Below are 18,815 nucleotides of genomic sequence, written 5' to 3' on the forward strand. Positions count from 1 at the left end.
ATCTGAGACTCCACAGATTGCTGTGGCACCGGTCTACCTCCCTAAGAATAGTGAAGAGGAGTTTCCAGCCTTAGAGAAGGTTCCTCCTTGTTACCATGACCTTAAGGAGGTTTTTAGTAAATCTAAGGCCACGTCCCTTCCTCCACATCGGCCGTATGACTGTGCCATTGAACTGCGCCCTGGCACTTCTCCCCCTAAGGGGAGATTGTATTCCCTATCGGGACCTGAAACTACGGCTATGAGGAAGTATATAGACGAGTCGCTGGCGGCCGGCCTTATTAGACCCTCCTCGTCCCCTGCGGGGGCTGGTTTCTTTTTTGTCGACAAGAAAGATAAGTCACTCAGACCATGTATTGATTATCGAGGATTAAATGACATCACTGTGCGTAACAGATATCCTTTACCACTAATGTCTTCTGCTTTTGAACTGCTACATGGGGCTAAGATGTTCACTAAATTGGATCTCCGTAATGCCTATCATTTGGTGAGGATTAGAGAGGGGGATGAGTGGAAGACAGCCTTTAACACCCCTAGCGGCCACTACGAGTATCTCGTAATGCCTTTTGGCCTTACTAATGCCCCTGCTGTGTTTCAAGCTCTGGTGAATGACGTGCTCAGAGACATGTTGAACGTTTTTGTTTTTGTGTATCTGGACGACATTCTAATTTTCTCTCCAGACGAAGAGTCTCATGTGCAGCATGTTCGTCAGGTCCTACAGAGGCTCCTCGAGAATCAGCTGTTTGTCAAAGCGGAGAAGTGTGAGTTTCACCGTTCGACTGTTTCGTTCCTGGGTTTCATCGTCTCCGAGGGAAGGGTTCAAATGGACCCTGAGAAGGTTAGTGCTGTCAAGGATTGGCCCACGCCTTCGTCTCGGAAGGAAGTTCAGCGATTTTTAGGGTTTGCTAACTTCTACAGAAAGTTTATCCGGGGGTTCAGCAGAGTGGCTGCCCCCCTGCATAGTCTCACTTCTCCCAAGTCTGTGTTTAGATGGAGCGTGGAGGCGGACAGGGCTTTTAACGCCCTTAAAGGAGCCTTCTCCTCGGCTCCCATCCTGTCTGTGCCGGACCCGTCCCTGCAGTTCGTGGTGGAGGTCGATGCATCTGATCTGGGACTGGGGGCGGTAATCTCCCAGCGTTCTCTGAAGGACAATAAGCTCCACCCATGCGCCTTTCTGTCCAGAAGACTCTCTCAGGCAGAGAGGAACTATGACATCGGCAATCGGGAACTGTTAGCCATCAAGGTGGCCTTGGAGGAGTGGCGACACTGGTTGGAGGGGACGGAGGTTCCGTTCCTGATTTGGACCGACCACAAGAACCTCGAATACCTAAGGTCAGCTAAACGTCTCAATTCCCGTCAGGCTAGATGGGCCCTATTCTTTACTCGTTTCAACTTCACCCTGTCCTACCGTCCCGGATCTAAGAATGGCAAACCGGATGCTCTGTCTAGGGTTTTTCACCCCGATAACTCTGTTGATGTCCCTGAAACCATTTTACCAGGCTCATGTTTTGTGGGGGCTTTTCTGTGGGACATTGAAAGAGCTGTTGCTAATGGACTGGTTAATTATGCTGTCCCGGATGGTGTTCCGCCAGACCGGCTGTTTGTTCCCCATAACCTTCGTTCCCAGGTGATTAGTTGGGCCCATACCACCAAGATGGCCTGTCACCCCGGGGTGAGGAGGACCCTGTTCATCATTAAACAGCGGTTTTGGTGGAGAGGAATGGAAAAGGACGTGACGGAGTATGTGGCTGCCTGTCCCGTTTGCGCCTCCTGTAAGGCGTCAAGCAGATCTCCGTCCGGACTGTTGCGTCCGCTTCCGACCCCTAGGAGGCCCTGGTCGGATATTGCCCTGGATTTTGTGACTGGCCTTCCCTCTTCTGACGGTAACACTGCTGTATTGACTGTGGTGGATAGGTTTTCTAAGATGGTTCACTTCATCCCTATGCCTAAGTTGCCTTCTGCGAAAGAGACTGCAGAGGCGCTGTTGAAACATGTGTGTCGGTTACATGGTTTTCCTAAAGACATTGTCTCGGACAGAGGTCCGCAGTTTACTGCTAGATTTTGGCGTGCCTTCTGCTCCCTGATTGGGGCCTCTGTCAGTCTCTCCTCTGGTTTCCACCCACAGACTAATGGACAGACGGAGCGTTTGAACCAGGTGTTGGAGGTGGGGCTTCGGGTGTTGGCTTCGCAGAACCCCGCCTCTTGGTGTCGTCAGCTGTTGTGGGTGGAGTATGCTCACAACTCTCTACCCTGTGCTTCGTCTGGGCTGTCCCCGTTTCATGTGGTGTACGGCTATCAACCACCTCTGTTCCCATCCTTGGAAAAGGAGGTTAGTGTCCCTTCGGCGCTGGCGCTTATCCGGAGATGTAAGAGGACGTGGTTCCGGGCCAGGCAGGCCCTGTTAAAGGCTTCTGCACGGTACAAGTCGGCTGCTGATCGCCATAGGACTCCAGCTCCAGTCTACCATCCTGACCAGCGGGTGTGGTTATCCACGAAGCACCTCCCCCTGAGAGTGGAGAGCCGCAAGCTGGCACCCAGGTTCGTTGGTCCTTTCCCTATTTCTAAAGTGATTAATCCTGTCTCTGTTCGTTTGAAACTACCAAGGTCTATGAGAATTCACCCTACCTTTCATGTGAGCCAAGTGAAGCCGGTCAAGGAGAGCCGTTTGGTTCCACCCGCCCAACCGCCGCCGCCCCCCCCGCCTCATCGATGGAGACCCGGCCTACTCTGTCCGTCGCCTTATGGCAGCTCGTCGCCGTGGGAGAGGTTTTCAATACCTCGTGGACTGGGAGGGGTATGGACCTGAGGAACGATCCTGGGTGCCGGCCTCCTTCATCTTGGACCCAGACCTGATTCGGGACTTCCATAGACGTCATCCTGATGCCCCTGGTCCGTCTGGTGCCGTCCCTAGAGGGGGGGGTACTGTGAAGCCGGTTACCGGACGTTAGTCTGGGGTTGTCTGTCTTCTATGTTTGTCTGTCATTTCCTGTTTTATTTTGTTAAGTTTTCCTCATGTGTCTTGTCTGCTGTCTTTACTTCCCTTCCTGTTTGGTGTTCACCCTTACCCTGATTTCCTGACTCCGCCCTAATTTGTTCCACCTGTGTCTCGTTGTCTTCCCTCCCTTTTGTGTATTTATACCCTGCCTTTTCCCCTGATCAGACGCCAGTTTGTTCTCTCTTGTAGATTACTTACCAGCGTTCTGATCCTGTTTGTTCGTTTGCCTTACCGTGTTCGACCTGTTTTTTGTCATCCGTTTTACCTGTCTTTTGCCTGCTCCCTGTCGGTTGTTGTCAGCCTCTATCTGCCTTCCTGGTTTTTTGACGCCTTCGCCTGATTATTCGGTACGTGAGTTTTGCCTTTCCCTATGTCCTGTCGCCTGTCTGATTGCCTTCCTGTGCATGACCTGTTTCCGTCCCTGACCTCCCTCTGCTTTCCCCTAGTCGGCGTTCCGGCAGTAAACCCGGTGCCGAACCGTGGGTTCGTGTCCGAAACCCGGTGGACGGTTCAGACGAGGACTTCCTTGCCCGCTGTCCTCAAGATCCTGTTCTTTATCATTATCGTACTAATTGTATTCAATAAACCCTGTAAACTTTTACATCCGTCTCTGCGTTCTGCATTTGGGTTCTGGGTCTGTGCTGAAAGCATTACAGTGACAGCGGTCTGTCACAGAACTCCGTGCAATGGCCGGACTTTAAATGTGTTCATGAGCCCGCAGTACTTATAGCACTGTAAGCCGTGGCTTCACGCACAGATCCCGCAACTGAAATAGAACTGCATGCGGATCACTCATCTTCCGTTGTCCCGGATCCGTACCGTACTGTCTTCTTCTGATCCGGGTCCGGGTCTCGGGGTCATCAGCCTCAGCAGAGGAGCCCACACAGCCCTGTGCCCACACACAACCACCAGCTCCAGGATAGAATCCCTCCAGTGTGTCCTGGGTCAGTCTATTCCACGCACGGATCCCTCAGTTTAAACAGAACCGCATGTGGATCACTTATATTAACCTGGTCCACGCACGCACGCACGACTGATGCCTGTCACTGACTTACATTGGTATCACTTCTGTGGGCCCAGATACCCAGGAAAAAAAATAAATAAATAAAAAAAAAACAAACACACACACACACACACACACACACACACACACACACACACACACACACATACATATATATAAAAAAAATTTAAATAATTAATTTAGTCCTCTTACTTGCTAAATTTTTCATTCACAAATGTAAGTTCTGTAACACAAAAACAAATATTATTTATTTTTTGAAAGATGTTGAACTTTATTTAAAGCTGTTAGATAAATCTGGAAACAAAAAGGCTATAAAAAACATAAGTATTTGCTCTGATTTGGACATTGTATTATAGTGTATTCCCCCTGGCAAACTTATGTTATTGTTGCATACATTGTTTGTATACTCTATTTCATTCAATAAAGATTTAATTAAGAAAAAATAAACTTCTGGGGGTTCATCACGTGATACCATCACAGATTTGAGGTCAGAGCAGTGCCTTGCATTGTGGGCTGCTCACGAAAACGACATGCTGACTTCTGTTGTCTTTTGTAGTTTTACCCAAAAATCGAAATCAAAATCGAAAATCAAGTTTTTAGATTTTTTTTTTTGCCAAAATCGTGCAGCCCTACTGTCCAGACAGATGGATTCTGTAATCTGTTCTTCTGTTCGGATGGTGTTTGATGAACAAGCAATGAAGAAGAGGTGGGAAGAGTATATCGCACGACTATATAACAATGAACGTGGTGACCAACTGACCGACCAACCAATCAACCAACCAACCAACCAACCAACCACCTGATCGACCAACCAACCAACCAACCACCTGACTGACCGACTGACAGACCAACCAACCTACCAACCAACCAACCAACCAACCAGCCAACCTACCAAACCAAGCCACCAACCAACCAACCAAACCAACTCACCAACCCAACCAACCAACCAACCAACCCAACCAACCAGCCAACCTACCAAATCAACCCACCAACCAACCAACCAAACCAACTCACCAACCCAACCAACCAACCAACCAAACCAAACCAACCCACCAACCAACCAACCAACCAAACTAACCAACCAACCAAACCGACCTAAGTAAGTGAGTAATTACTAGCATTAGAATATGTTAAAATGTGAGAAGACATCAGATTAGCAGCATTAAAAATGTTTTTATTTCATTGTTTTCATATCACTTTCTGATATTGGGTTTTAAACACGTTTCTTTATTTCAAAAATTAAATGCATGGATATTTTTGTAACTCCATAGAAAAAAAAACTTGATTGCATTGTTTTTTTCATGCCTAAGGAGGAATAAAAACACTGAAGAAAAAAAATCTTGACTAAGGTTCTCACAATTCATGCATGAAAGGGTTAACATCCGCTGTATAAGAGATGAACAGAAGCCGGGAGTCGAATGTTGAAAGAATGTTAAATTTCAGTTTCATTTTCACGCTACAGTAAGTGATGTTATGCATGGACCGCACCCCCACATAACCCCCCCCCAGACAGATCAACAAGAGACTGAATTGTATGAAAGGGTCCACAATGTTTACCTTTCATGGGGCCCACAGTTGTTAGCGGCGCCCCTGGTTGTATATAGTAGTAGTAATTTTATTTGGTCGTTAATTACTTTAAGCATCAAACCAAACCAACATATCCATTGTTCCACATATAATGTGACTGAAAGGGTTTAGGCTGAAGTTCAGACTTATTTTGCCGAACCCTATTTACAATTAACACAACGTTTCCATATGAAAAAAAAAAAAAAATCAATGTAATCATTGTTAAATATCTAACAGAAGAGAATCCATATTTACTTTAATTCAGGTAAATCATGTCCTTATAAAACTACCAATATTGATCCTAGTCTTTTAAACCAGTCTTTTCTTTAGTCCATCCTCAGCTCTATATTTTGAATAATAGTTAATTTGTGCATCTGTTTAAAAGTTTTAATTGTTTTAGACTGTTTTAATTGATCTTCCAGGACATTCAACAGATTAACTCCTCTAACAGAAATACATCTACTTTGTTATTTGTTCTTGCCTCAGCTGTTTTAAAAATGCTAGTTCCTCTGAGGCTGTACTGACTTTTCCTACTTTCAAACATCTCCTGGATGGAAGGAGGGAGAACATTATTGTGTCGATTGTATCGAGCCCTGACATCCACCCCTCTATAAGAAGAAGGAACTGGATGAATTCTTTTCTGATCGTTTGTATTTTACTTCAGATGTTGACTCAAACATTCATGTCTCTCCTTCATGATGAGTCTGTTTTTGTGGCCGATCTGAATAAACCTAATACTATGAACCCCATGGTTCCTCGGAGCGTGCCCTGAGGGACTCCACCTTCTGTGTCGTCGGACCAGCTGCTGGTTCCAGTCCAGCAATCCAACTGGTTCAACTGGTTTCCATCCCGACTAACGAGCCCATAAAAGTCCTCCGAATGTTCCAGGCTCAGGAGCCTCTTTATGGCTAATTTGGGCTGTTTTTCCAGTTTTTTATTCCCCCTGGAGCGGCGGCGTGCGGTGTTGTCATCGTGGTAACCATAACAATCGACGGTAGGAAGCGGACCCTCGGGGCCGATGTGGCGGGTGGAGGCAGATGCCGGCGGCCATAAAACATTTTAGTGAGGGTGGATGGAGCGTCAGTTCCACGTCCTCACCTTTAACTCATCTCAGTCCTGGGTTCATCCTGACGCTGTTCGACAACAAACCTCCATGTTTGACACATATTCACACAAACGTACCTGTTTTTAATTTGGCTTTTCAGAACCACATCATCTGACAAATAATACAACTGGGCTAAAATGATCTTTTGGAAATAAGACTCAGAAGGTGAATCAGAACAATAGTTTGGCACTTATTTATGTATATTTATATAATTATTATGTTGATAATATTTGTCTAGTACATATTGTACAAATTGCAGTTTTAATTGTGTTTAATAGAGTGTTTATATATATCTATATATATCTATATCTATCTATCTATCTATCTATATATATATATATATATATATATATATATATATATATATATATATATATATATGTCATTGTTTCATCTTGTGTCTTTTTCTCCCTTCATTCCATTTCGTCCTTTCATTTCTTTGTCATTTCCTGTTGTTTGTCGATTCTCCGCTAATGGCTCCAGTTCATGATAATATTCCTCACACCCCCTTTTAGGTGTTTGGCCTCTGTCTGTCTTCTCTGTTTCAGGACCGTTCTAGATTTTTGGGTTCTGTCCGTCTTTGTTTCAGGACCGTTCTAGGTGTTTGGGTTCTGTCCGTCTTCTCCGTTTCAGGACTGTTCTAGGTGTTTGGGTTCTGTCCGTCTTCTCCGTTTCAGGACTGTTCTAGGTGTTTGGATTCGTTCCAGGTGTTTGGGTTCTGTCCATCGTCTCTGTTTCTGGACCGTTCTAAATGTTTGGGTTCTGTCCGTCTTTGTTTCAGGACCGTTCTAGGTGTTTGGGTTCTGTCCGTCTTCTCTGTTTCAGGACCGTTCTAGGTGTTTTGATTCGTTCTAGGTGTTTGGGTTCTGTCCATCTGGGTTCTGTCTGATCTTTAATATTCCATCCGTTCTCCTAATCGTCCTCCTGGAGCCGACAGATGAACCCGTGGGTTTTGTCTTTGTGTCAGTGTGTGTTTTTTGGTTTGTCTGCAGGTCATTTAATGATTTTACAAACAAGTGATTCATCATAATATTTCCAAGACAATCTTCTATTATTCTGCGCCTTCATCTGTCTGTTTCAGCCCCCCCCACACTCTTTCCCTCTCCCTCTCCCTCTCTCTCTCTCTCTCTCCCTCTCTCTCTCTCTCTCTCTCTCTCTCTCTCTGCAGTAGCATCATCTAACTCCTCGGTCAAAGCGGAATAATTGTCAATGAATATTTAACAAGGTTTCAGATGGAGGGATAGGCATCGTCCTCACACACACTCACACACACACACATACACACACACACACACACACACACACACTGTGGTTAGCGATACGCCGTGGTCAGTGGTGCGTTCAGGAGCCACTGGATTAGCGGAGGGGAGATGATGAAGTGCAGAATAAATACTAAATAAACACCCTCTGCTTTCACATACAGTAACACCACGGACGCTTCTCGGCCGCCATTTTGAGTCCTCTCCGACCCCCCCATCCCCCCACCCCCCCTCGCTGAACCCCAACCACCCCCCTCCCGTCTCCTTCCAGTGGACTCGTTTTACTGGAGGAGGTCATGAAATTGTAATTAACCACCAGCGGCATCTGTAATTTTGAGCGCGGAGAGGATCTGAAATATTCAGAGTGGAGGGTCTGAGGGGTGGGGGGTTCGGTCTCTGCTGCCCTGCCCGAGTGCCTCTGAGCAACACGCTGGAAGGTCAAGCACGCCGCCGTCTTTCAGGACCCCGGTCTGATGGTTTTAAATGTCAGTGAGGAACACGTTTACCTGTTCCACAATATGATGAATGGAACATAATGAGGTTCGAACGGGAACACTGTGCGGAGAGGGGGGGGGGGGGGGGGGGGGGGGTCAAACATAAGGACCACGGACCAAAAGTGGCCCAAAAGTGGTCCAGTTTGGGACACGGGATGAGTTTCAGAAGGGCAAAGATTAGACTTAAAATATGAGCAGTCAAGGGCGTTCAGGGGCGACGTACGACTGAATGTGACATCAAGTAAAGTAAAAACATAAGAACCTCTGAACAATGTCCTGGGTTTAATGTGAAAAAAGTCAAATTAAATTATAAGAACATTTACATTTACAAATCCTGTCGCAATAAAATGTGACAAACCTGAACAAATATGAGAAACCTGACATTTGTAAAGAAAAATAAGTGCAATTTTAACCATGTTCTGCCTGTTATAAATGTGTCTGTAAACTGTGTTAATAAACTGTAACATAATATTGGTGAAATGACACTTATTTTTGTCTCCAGTGGAAAATACTACATTAGGGGGCGTTCATGTGCAATTTTAGAGTTTGTAACTAGTATTTACCATAATTCCCACAGCACCTAAAGGCAGCATAAGTCAAGCTCTGAGGACGTGGACGTGCCTGTCTGATCTCCTGATTTGGACATTTTTACCTGACTTTTAAACTTCCACGTGCCTAGCTATCAGAAAATTAAAAATTAAAAAATTAAATTTCTCAAAATTGCAGTCAAACTTTGTCGACATTGTACCAAGATAGATATGTAAAAAACTGGAACTGAATCCAACCAGTAGTTTTGGAGAAGAAGATGACACTAGTCTGTTTTCTATCGTCCATCTGAGCTAAACTTTGCCCATGTTTATATAAATGTGTTCCAAACACAAGTGTGTAATGTTGGTTTGTCCATTCAATCCCAAATGTGCTGATTAGTTTCTTTCTTCTGGTAGATGTCAGTAGAAGTCCTTCCATAAACATGAACAGAAATCTGTGTTGTTTTGAGTCTAGAATGCTGGTTCCTCCTCTATCTCCTCCTAAATTCTAAACTGATGTGGTTTCCTGGTGTGTCCACATATACACACACATGTTTGGGTTCAACTCTTCTTCTCTTGTTCTAACATTCGTCAGCATCTGTTTGTTTTGGTCATGTGACTCTAGTTGAACTCAAAGGTCTTTCTGTTACAGTTTTGTGCGATTTACCATTTTAACTACGCCTGAAAAACCACCTCTTGCAAGTGTTAAAACTTTTCATCGAAAAATGAGTTTGGGCGAAATTAGCGTTTTTCCGTTAGACAAATTTTTATGTGTAAGTTATATTCACGCAGTTTGACGGTCAATAGAAAAGAGACTGATGGTGACCTTGCATGACCTTGAGTTTGACCCTTCAAGGTCACTCAAGGTCAAAGGTCATGAATCCAAATTAAAGTCCATACATGACTTCTATCAGTGATCGATAGTAAATATACTGACAAACACACAAACACACACATGTTGTAAATGTTGGTGTTTGTCTTTGGTTCTGTCAGGTAAAACTGCTCCATGTCCCTCCTGTTCCTCCTGTTCCTCCTGTTCCCCCTGTTCCTCCTGTTCCCCCTGTTCCTCCTGTCCCTCCTGTCCCTCCTGTCCCTCCTGTTCCTCCTGTTCCCCCTGTTCCTCCTGTCCCTCCTGTTCCCCCTGTCCCTCCTGTTCCCCCTGTCCCTCCTGTTCCTCCTGTTCCCCCTGTCCCTCCTGTTTCCCCTGTTCCCCCTGTTCCTCCTGTCCCTCCTGTTCCTCCTGTTCCTCCTGTGCCTCCTGTCCCTCCTGTTCCTCCTGTTCCCCCTGTCCCTCCTGTCCCTCCTGTTCCCCCTGTTCCTCCTGTTCCCCCTGTTCCTCCTGTTCCTCCTGTCCCTCCTGTTCCCTCTGTTCCTCCTGTTCCTCCTGTTCCCCCTGTCCCTCCTGTCCCTCCTGTTCCCCCTGTTCCTCCTATTCCTCCTGTCCCTCCTGTTCCCCCTGTTCCCCCTGTTCCTCCTGTTCCTCCTGTTCCCCCTGTTCCTCCTGTTCCCCCTGTTCCTCCTGTCCCTCCTGTTCCCCCTGTTCCTCCTGTTCCCCCTGTCCCTCCTGTTCCTCCTGTCCCTCCTGTTCCTCCTGTTCCCCCTGTTCCTCCTGTTCCCCCTGTTCCCCCTGTTCCTCCTGTTCCCCCTGTTCCCCCTGTTCCTCCTGTCCCTCCTATTCCTCCTGTTCCCCCTGTTCCTCCTATTCCTCCTGTCCCTCCTGTTCCCCCTGTTCCTCCTATTCCTCCTATTCCTCCTGTTCCTCCTGTTCCCCCTGTCCCTCCTGTTCCTCCTGTCCCTCCTGTTCCCCCTGTTCCTCCTGTTCCTCCTGTTCCCCCTGTTCCTCCTGTTCCCCCTGTTCCTCCTGTCCCTCCTGTTCCCCCTGTCCCTCCTGTTCCTCCTGTCCCTCCTGTTCCTCCTGTTCCCCCTGTTCCTCCTGTCCCTCCTGTTCCTCCTGTTCCCCCTGTTCCTCCTGTCCCTCCTGTTCCTCCTGTCCCTCCTGTTCCCCCTGTCCCTCCTGTTCCCCCTGTCCCTCCTGTTCCTCCTGTCCCTCCTGTTCCTCCTGTCCCTCCTGTCCCCCCTGTCCCTCCTGTTCCTCCTGTCCCTCCTGTTCCTCCTGTCCCTCCTGTTCCCCCTGTCCCTCCTGTTCCTCCTGTTCCCCCTGTTCCTCCTGTTCCCCCTGTTCCCCCTGTTCCTCCTGTTCCCCCTGTTCCTCCTGTCCCTCCTGTTCCCTCTGTTCCTCCTGTCCCTCCTGTTCCTCCTGTTCCCCCTGTTCCTCCTGTTCCTCCTGTTCCCCCTGTTCCTCCTATTCCTCCTGTCCCTCCTGTTCCCCCTGTTCCCCCTGTTCCTCCTGTTCCTCCTGTTCCCCCTGTTCCCCCTGTTCCTCCTGTCCCTCCTGTTCCCCCTGTTCCTCCTGTTCCCCCTGTCCCTCCTGTTCCTCCTGTCCCTCCTGTTCCTCCTGTTCCCCCTGTTCCTCCTGTTCCCCCTGTTCCCCCTGTTCCTCCTGTCCCTCCTATTCCTCCTGTTCCCCCTGTTCCTCCTGTCCCTCCTATTCCTCCTGTCCCTCCTGTTCCCCCTGTTCCTCCTGTCCCTCCTGTTCCTCCTGTCCCTCCTGTTCCTCCTGTTCCTCCTGTTCCCCCTGTTCCTCCTGTTCCTCCTGTTCCCCCTGTTCCCCCTGTTCCTCCTGTCCCTCCTATTCCTCCTGTTCCCCCTGTTCCTCCTATTCCCCCTGTCCCTCCTGTTCCCCCTGTTCCTCCTGTTCCCCCTGTTCCTCCTGTTCCCCCTGTTCCTCCTATTCCTCCTATTCCTCCTGTTCCTCCTGTTCCCCCTGTCCCTCCTGTTCCTCCTGTCCCTCCTGTTCCCCCTGTTCCTCCTGTTCCTCCTGTTCCCCCTGTTCCTCCTGTTCCTCCTGTTCCCCCTGTTCCTCCTGTCCCTCCTGTTCCCCCTGTCCCTCCTGTTCCTCCTGTCCCTCCTGTTCCCCCTGTTCCTCCTGTTCCCCCTGTTCCTCCTGTTCCTCCTGTTCCCCCTGTTCCTCCTGTTCCCCCTGTTCCTCCTGTTCCCCCTGTTCCTCCTGTCCCTCCTGTTCCTCCTGTCCCTCCTGTTCCCCCTGTCCCTCCTGTTCCTCCTGTTCCCCCTGTTCCTCCTGTCCCTCCTGTTCCCCCTGTTCCTCCTGTCCCTCCTGTTCCTCCTGTTCCCCCTGTTCCCCCTGTCCCTCCTGTTCCTCCTGTCCCTCCTGTTCCTCCTGTCCCTCCTGTTCCCCCTGTCCCTCTTGTTCCTCCTGTTCCTCCTGTTCCCCCTGTTCCTCCTGTTCCCCCTGTTCCTCCTGTCCCTCCTGTTCCCTCTGTTCCTCCTGTCCCTCCTGTTCCTCCTGTTCCACCTGTTCCCCCTGTTCCTCCTGTTCCTCCTGTCCCTCCTGTTCCTCCTGTTCCTCCTATTCCTCCTGTCCCCCCTGTTCCCCCTGTTCCCCCTGTTCCTCCTGTCCCTCCTGTTCCCCCTGTTCCTCCTGTTCCTCCTGTCCCTCCTGTTCCCCCTGTTCCCCCTGTTCCTCCTGTTCCCCCTGTTCCTCCTGTCCCTCCTGTTCCCCCTGTTCCTCCTGTTCCCCCTGTCCCTCCTGTTCCTCCTGTCCCTCCTGTTCCTCCTGTTCCCCCTGTTCCTCCTGTTCCTCCTGTTCCCCCTGTTCCTCCTGTCCCTCCTATTCCTCCTGTTCCCCCTGTTCCTCCTGTCCCTCCTATTCCTCCTGTCCCTCCTGTTCCCCCTGTTCCTCCTGTTCCCCCTGTTCCTCCTGTTCCTCCTGTCCCTCCTGTTCCTCCTGTTCCTCCTATTCCCCCTGTTCCTCCTGTTCCCCCTGTTCCCCCTGTTCCTCCTGTCCCTCCTATTCCTCCTGTTCCCCCTGTTCCTCCTGTCCCTCCTATTCCTCCTGTCCCTCCTGTTCCCCCTGTTCCTCCTGTTCCCCCTGTTCCTCCTGTTCCTCCTGTTCCCCCTGTCCCTCCTGTTCCTCCTGTTCCCTCTGTTCCTCCTGTTCCCCCTGTTCCTCCTGTCCCTCCTATTCCTCCTGTCCCTCCTGTTCCTCCTGTTCCCCCTGTTCCTCCTGTCCCTCCTGTTCCTCCTGTTCCTCCTGTTCCTCCTGTCCCTCCTGTTCCCCCTGTTCCTCCTGTTCCCTCTGTCCCTCCTGTCCCTCCTGTTCCTCCTGTTCCTGTGTCGGCCCTGATGTTAATGGGTTAATAAAAGCTGAAACGATGGTGTGTGTCTGGTGTGGGTCAGTGTGTGTCGTTGTGTATTGTTGAGTGTCTGTGTGTGTCTGGTGTGTGTCGTTGTGTGTCGGTGTGGGTCGGTGTGGGTCAGTGTGTGTCAGTGTGTGTTGGTGTGTGTCGGTGTGGGTTATTGTGTGTCGGTGTGTGTCGTGTGTGTCAGTGTGTGTCATATGTGTCAGTGTGGGTCATTGTGGGTCATTGTGGGTCAGTGTGTGTTGGTGTGTGTCGGTGTGGGTCAGTGTGTGTCTGGTGTGTGTCGGTGCAGGTCAGCGTGGGTCTGGTGTGTGTTGTTGTGTGTCTGGTGTGTGTCGTTGTGTGTCGGTGTATGTGGGTGTGTGTTGGTGTGTGTCAGTGTGGGTCTGGTGTGTGTGGGTGTGCATCAGTGTGGGCCAGTGTGGTCTGGTGTGTGTCTGGTGTGTGTCGGTGTGTGTTGGTGTGGGTCAGTGTGTGACTGGTGTGTGTCGGTGGATGTGCGTCAGTGTGTGTCGGTATGTGTCTGGTGTGAGTCAGTGTGGGTCTGTGTGTGTCGGTATGTGACAGTGTGGGTCATTGTGGGTTATTGTGTGTCGGTGTGTGTCGGTGTGGGTCAGTGTGTGTCTGGTGTGTGTCGGTGCAGGTCAGCGTGGGTCTGGTGTGTGTTGTTGTGTGTCTGGTGTGTGTCGTTGTGTGTCGGTGTATGTGGGTGTGTGTCGGTGTGTGTCAGTGTGGGTCTGGTGTGTGTGGGTGTGCATCAGTGTGGGCCAGTGTGGTCTGGTGTGTGTCTGGTGTGTGTCGGTGTGTGTTGGTGTGGGTCAGTGTGTGACTGGTGTGTGTCGGTGGATGTGCGTCAGTGTGTGTCGGTATGTGTCTGGTGTGAGTCAGTGTGGGTCTGTGTGTGTCGGTATGTGTCAGTGTGGGTCATTGTGGGTTATTGTGTGTCGGTGTGTGTCGGTGTGGGTCAGTGTGTGTCTGGTGTGTGTCGGTGCAGGTCAGCGTGGGTCTGGTGTGTGTTGTTGTGTGTCTGGTGTGTGTCGTTGTGTGTCGGTGTATGTGGGTGTGTGTCGGTGTGTGTCAGTGTGGGTCTGGTGTGTGTGGGTGTGCATCAGTGTGGGCCAGTGTGGTCTGGTGTGTGTCTGGTGTGTGTCGGTGTGTGTTGGTGTGGGTCAGTGTGTGACTGGTGTGTGTCGGTGGATGTGCGTCAGTGTGTGTCGGTATGTGTCTGGTGTGAGTCAGTGTGGGTCTGTGTGTGTCGGTATGTGTCAGTGTGGGTCATTGTGGGTTATTGTGTGTCGGTGTGTGTCGGTGTGGGTCAGTGTGTGTCTGGTGTGTGTCGGTGCAGGTCAGCGTGGGTCTGGTGTGTGTTGTTGTGTGTCTGGTGTGTGTCGTTGTGTGTCGGTGTATGTGGGTGTGTGTCGGTGTGTGTCAGTGTGGGTCTGGTGTGTGTGGGTGTGCATCAGTGTGGGCCAGTGTGGTCTGGTGTGTGTCTGGTGTGTGTCGGTGTGTGTTGGTGTGGGTCAGTGTGTGACTGGTGTGTGTCGGTGGATGTGCGTCAGTGTGTGTCGGTATGTGTCTGGTGTGAGTCAGTGTGGGTCTGTGTGTGTCGGTATGTGTCAGTGTGGGTCATTGTGGGTTATTGTGTGTCAGTGTGTGTCGGTGTGTGTCTGTGGTATTTGGCCCCTGGTTTGGGTGCAGCTTTAACAGATCCAGTGTTCATTTGGAGGCGGGGCTCCGTCTCCCTCTGTCTCATTGTAATCAGCAGCCCTTACAGCCAATCTGCTGCCCATAAAGCTGTCTGCAGCCCCATGATGAACAGCACACAATTACCTGATCTGCACTGATTTACTGTGCCTACCAGGTACACAGCACCACCGAACACCACTGAGCACACACACACATCCGAAACACTCCACTCCTCTACTCATCCCTCCATCCTACTCACTCCATTCCTTCACTCATCCCTCCATCCTACTGACTCCACTCCTCCCTCCTTTTTATCCTCCTTTTGTTTTGTCTTTCTCCCTCCAGATCTTCTACTCTCCTTTGTTTTTTCACATCTTCTTTTCTGTCTATTTTGCATCTGTTCTCACATCCTTCCTCTTCTTTTTTCCCTCATGTCTTCTTTTTTCTCGTTCATGGTTTATAACATGTACAACATTAACCCTTTAAGTTCTCCCATTAGAACAGGCCAGGATTTATTTATGTTGTTTTTACAATTGAAGTGTCAGAAAGTGTCTTTTTTTTTTCCAATTTCTTCTGCTCCTTTTTCAGGAAGAACTTAGACATGGAAGACTTTTATTACTTTTATCAGCATTTTAGTGGTGAATTCTTGTAAATAATTGTATATAATAGTGATAGTGCTGTTTTAGAGTGTTCTACTAGTGTGTTTTGACATGTTTTTGTCCTGTTTTTTTACATGGTTTTCTCTGTATTTTGGTGGTTTGTATAGTTGATTGATAGTTGTATTGTATCTGTAAATATTCTCTAAATGTCTGTATATTTGTATATAAATGTAAATCTATAGTCAGATCTCTCCAGTTCATACACAGATGCAGTGTGTGTATTTGAATCAGCTGATGGATGTTTTTGTCAGTGAAATGAGGGGCTCTGTCTACAACTAGACACAAAGTGAACACAGACTATCAACAGGATCCAAATGACACCAAAGAACCAAAAAGAACAAGAAGAACATGGACACACAAGGATCTAGACCAGGGTTGTCAAACTTTTTACAGTGGAGTACACCCTGAAATATACTTTTTTAGCCAAGTACCCCCAACTCTCACTTCACATTTTTGATTGAAAAAAATGTGTTCCTGTGCCAAAGATGTCTGTTTATATTTTCAAAACTTTATAAACAAACAACATATATTCAACTGTAATATATAAAAATAACAATTTTTTAAAAGTAAATATTTGGTGCAAAATATAAACTGAAAAGTGCCTTCTATCATTGATAAGAAAAATAAATAAATTGGTCATTAATTAATGAATGAACCTTTCATCAACAAAAAATGATTTCTTACCTACTCAAACTCATTTTGAATCATATAAAATATAAATGTTCTTCAAGATGTTACCAAAGACAATAAAACTATTAAATGAATGTATTTATTGTGTTTTATATTTCAGCATTAATTTTCATTATTTATTTTATATTCAGTACATGATGACTTATTTAATGTATTTAAAAAAAAAAAAAAAAATCCAAATACCCCCTGGACTTCTTCCAAGTATCCCTCAAAAAGGAACACATGGAACAGAGTGGAAAGTTTATTTCTATAATCTCATAAAGTCATTATCAACATTTACAGACATTTTTCATAATAAATATGATAAAAAGTCAAGGTTTTTTTTAATACTATAACACATTGTTTTATGCATTTATAACATATAAGAATGATAATTAATGGACAGATATTTAAAGTTAAGTTTTTACTGTAAAAAAGGGTGAAAAAGAATGTACAAAAACTACATTTTCTGATACTTGTTGTAAAAACAACATAAATAAATCTAGTCCTGTTATAATGGTGGTCGTTATAGGGTTAATGTTCAGTTTCATTAAATACAGAATGGTGAATATGTGTTAATGTGAATGAACAGCAGGTTTTTAGTTGAATTAACTGAGTCACTGTTTGGATCTGAGTGTTAATCTGCTTTATCCGTTTGACCTTCTACTAAATCTGACACGAACTTCATCTTATTTTATGTTTTAACTCTGTTCCCTCTGGCCGTCGTTCTATAAAAACATTATCGGCTTTATTTAATCAGGTAGTTGAAGTACTAATATGTGGAAGTTTGTGTTGTAACAGTCCGACTACAGACCTGTCTGTAAACCTGTTTCATCTGTGAATTTATTGATTATATTTAGTTTTATCGGTGTTTATGTCTTTAAATGTGCATCTATAAATACAATTTACTCACAGAGTTCACCGATGATGTTTGGTTTTTCACATTTAATGACAGAATCTGTTGATTTTGATTTAACCCTTTATCGGGCAAGTGACTATTTTTGGTAATTTCCCTCATGCCTCAGTGAAGTCCAGAAGTGTGTTTTTATAAAACTATACAGTGAAGCTGTAAATATGAGTGATTTTATGAACTTATAGCAGTTGTTTTTACTTTTTAGCAAGTGATGTTTTATGGCAAGAGGAGGGAGACTGTTGTCACGGCAACCAATGGGGAGGTAGACGACGACGTCCAATAACACACTAAGACTGAAACTTTGGATTTCAGAGTTTTTCAATGAGCGCCCTCTAAAGGATTAAGTGCTTCTAAAATCTGTTTAATAATTGTTTAATCTGTCATTTTCCATGTGTTCAGTCACTTCTAATAGAATAACAGTCATTATTTAAAGAGTTCAGATAAGAATAAACCAGTTTTATTATAAAGTCTCATTAAATTCAACTTAATATTCACAGTTTATTCACGTCAGCTCATGCAAACGTTGGTTCATTTCAGATAAATGAGTGGACTGACTTAAATATTCAGTCTGATTGTGTTTTAAGACTGTTTCACTAATGACTGAGACTCGTTAGTTTGACTTTCCACTTGACTTTCACTGATGTGGAACACATTCCGCAGGTTTGGAGGCGTCCTTTTACCTCAGAAGCTTTTAAACAGTTGCTTGTTCTGAGTATAAATGACGTTATAATTGATGTTTTCGAGGGTTTAAATCTGTTTTCTGACCCGTTTGCGTCGCCGTCTGCATGATACCCCCCCTGTTAATGCCGTTAATTATCGCGGCTGATCTGAGATCGGCCTGAACCGACGTACGTTCGGTCACTGAATCTGCGGTTTTAACGTCTTTCTTTCTGGTTTTATCGCCTAAAAGTTGCCGAGACTCAAAGTGGAACCCGTCTTTCTCTCCTCCCTCCCACCTGCAACATCTATAACCGCTAAATGAAATATGCAAATAATCGCCGCCGATCCCAATAAGAAATAATTAACGCTGTCTGCTCTCCGTGGCAGCAGGTATTAGCATGCCAAAGCACTCCAAAATGTAATTTATAAAGTGAGTTGAAAAAAAACACCGGCTCTTTCTGTGTCTTTGCCGACGGCAATCTGACGTTTCTAATGCACTCAGAGAGGGAATAAATTGATAGTGGTGAGCGCTGGGCTTTTTCTGTTTTAATTTTCCATTCCTGATATTTTTCAAATATTTAATTACGCGGATGGTAAAAGTGAATATGTAAAGTGGCTGTTTTTTTTCCCTTCTTCTTCTTCTTCTTTCAGCGTTTTTTTCCGCAGCCACAGATGGTTGGTGTCATATTACCTTGTTAAACACGGATCCGGACGTCGTGATTATTAGAGGAGTCGAGTTTGATGAAAGTTGTTGGAAAGTGGCGGCGGATCCGCGGTAACGAGACGACGCCTAGAGAGTCGAGAAATGAGTTTCCTCTGTTCACACGAAATGCTGACAGACTTCAGGAAGAGGAGGAGTCACATGACCTCTGGATTTGAGTGAAATCTGACTTTATTTATGGATTAAAAGTGTTGAATGCCAGACGTCGAAAAAAACCCCAACTAGAAATACAATGAAATGTTATAAACTGCACCTTTTATCCTTACGATTTTGAATAGTTTTGCACTTATTTCTGTAATTATCACACTGATAACATATTG

The 18,815-nt window shown here is 46.7% G+C and overlaps 1 protein-coding gene and 1 long non-coding RNA gene across 2 annotated transcripts in view; both read right to left on the reverse strand.

The window, feature by feature from the left end:
• akap6 (A kinase (PRKA) anchor protein 6) overlaps positions 1-18,815 on the reverse strand; it is a 371,391-nt gene that overhangs the window by 220,419 nt on the left and 132,157 nt on the right.
• On the reverse strand, positions 6,408-9,715 carry LOC115413466 (uncharacterized). Its single transcript, XR_003934466.1, has 3 exons — positions 9,534-9,715; positions 8,090-8,094; positions 6,408-6,419 (listed from the first exon to the last, which is right to left on the reverse strand). It is a non-coding gene; the product is annotated as an uncharacterized LOC115413466 (long non-coding RNA).

This window comes from Sphaeramia orbicularis, chromosome 22 (assembly GCF_902148855.1).
Source record: "Sphaeramia orbicularis chromosome 22, fSphaOr1.1, whole genome shotgun sequence".
Lineage (NCBI taxonomy): Eukaryota > Metazoa > Chordata > Actinopteri > Kurtiformes > Apogonidae > Sphaeramia > Sphaeramia orbicularis.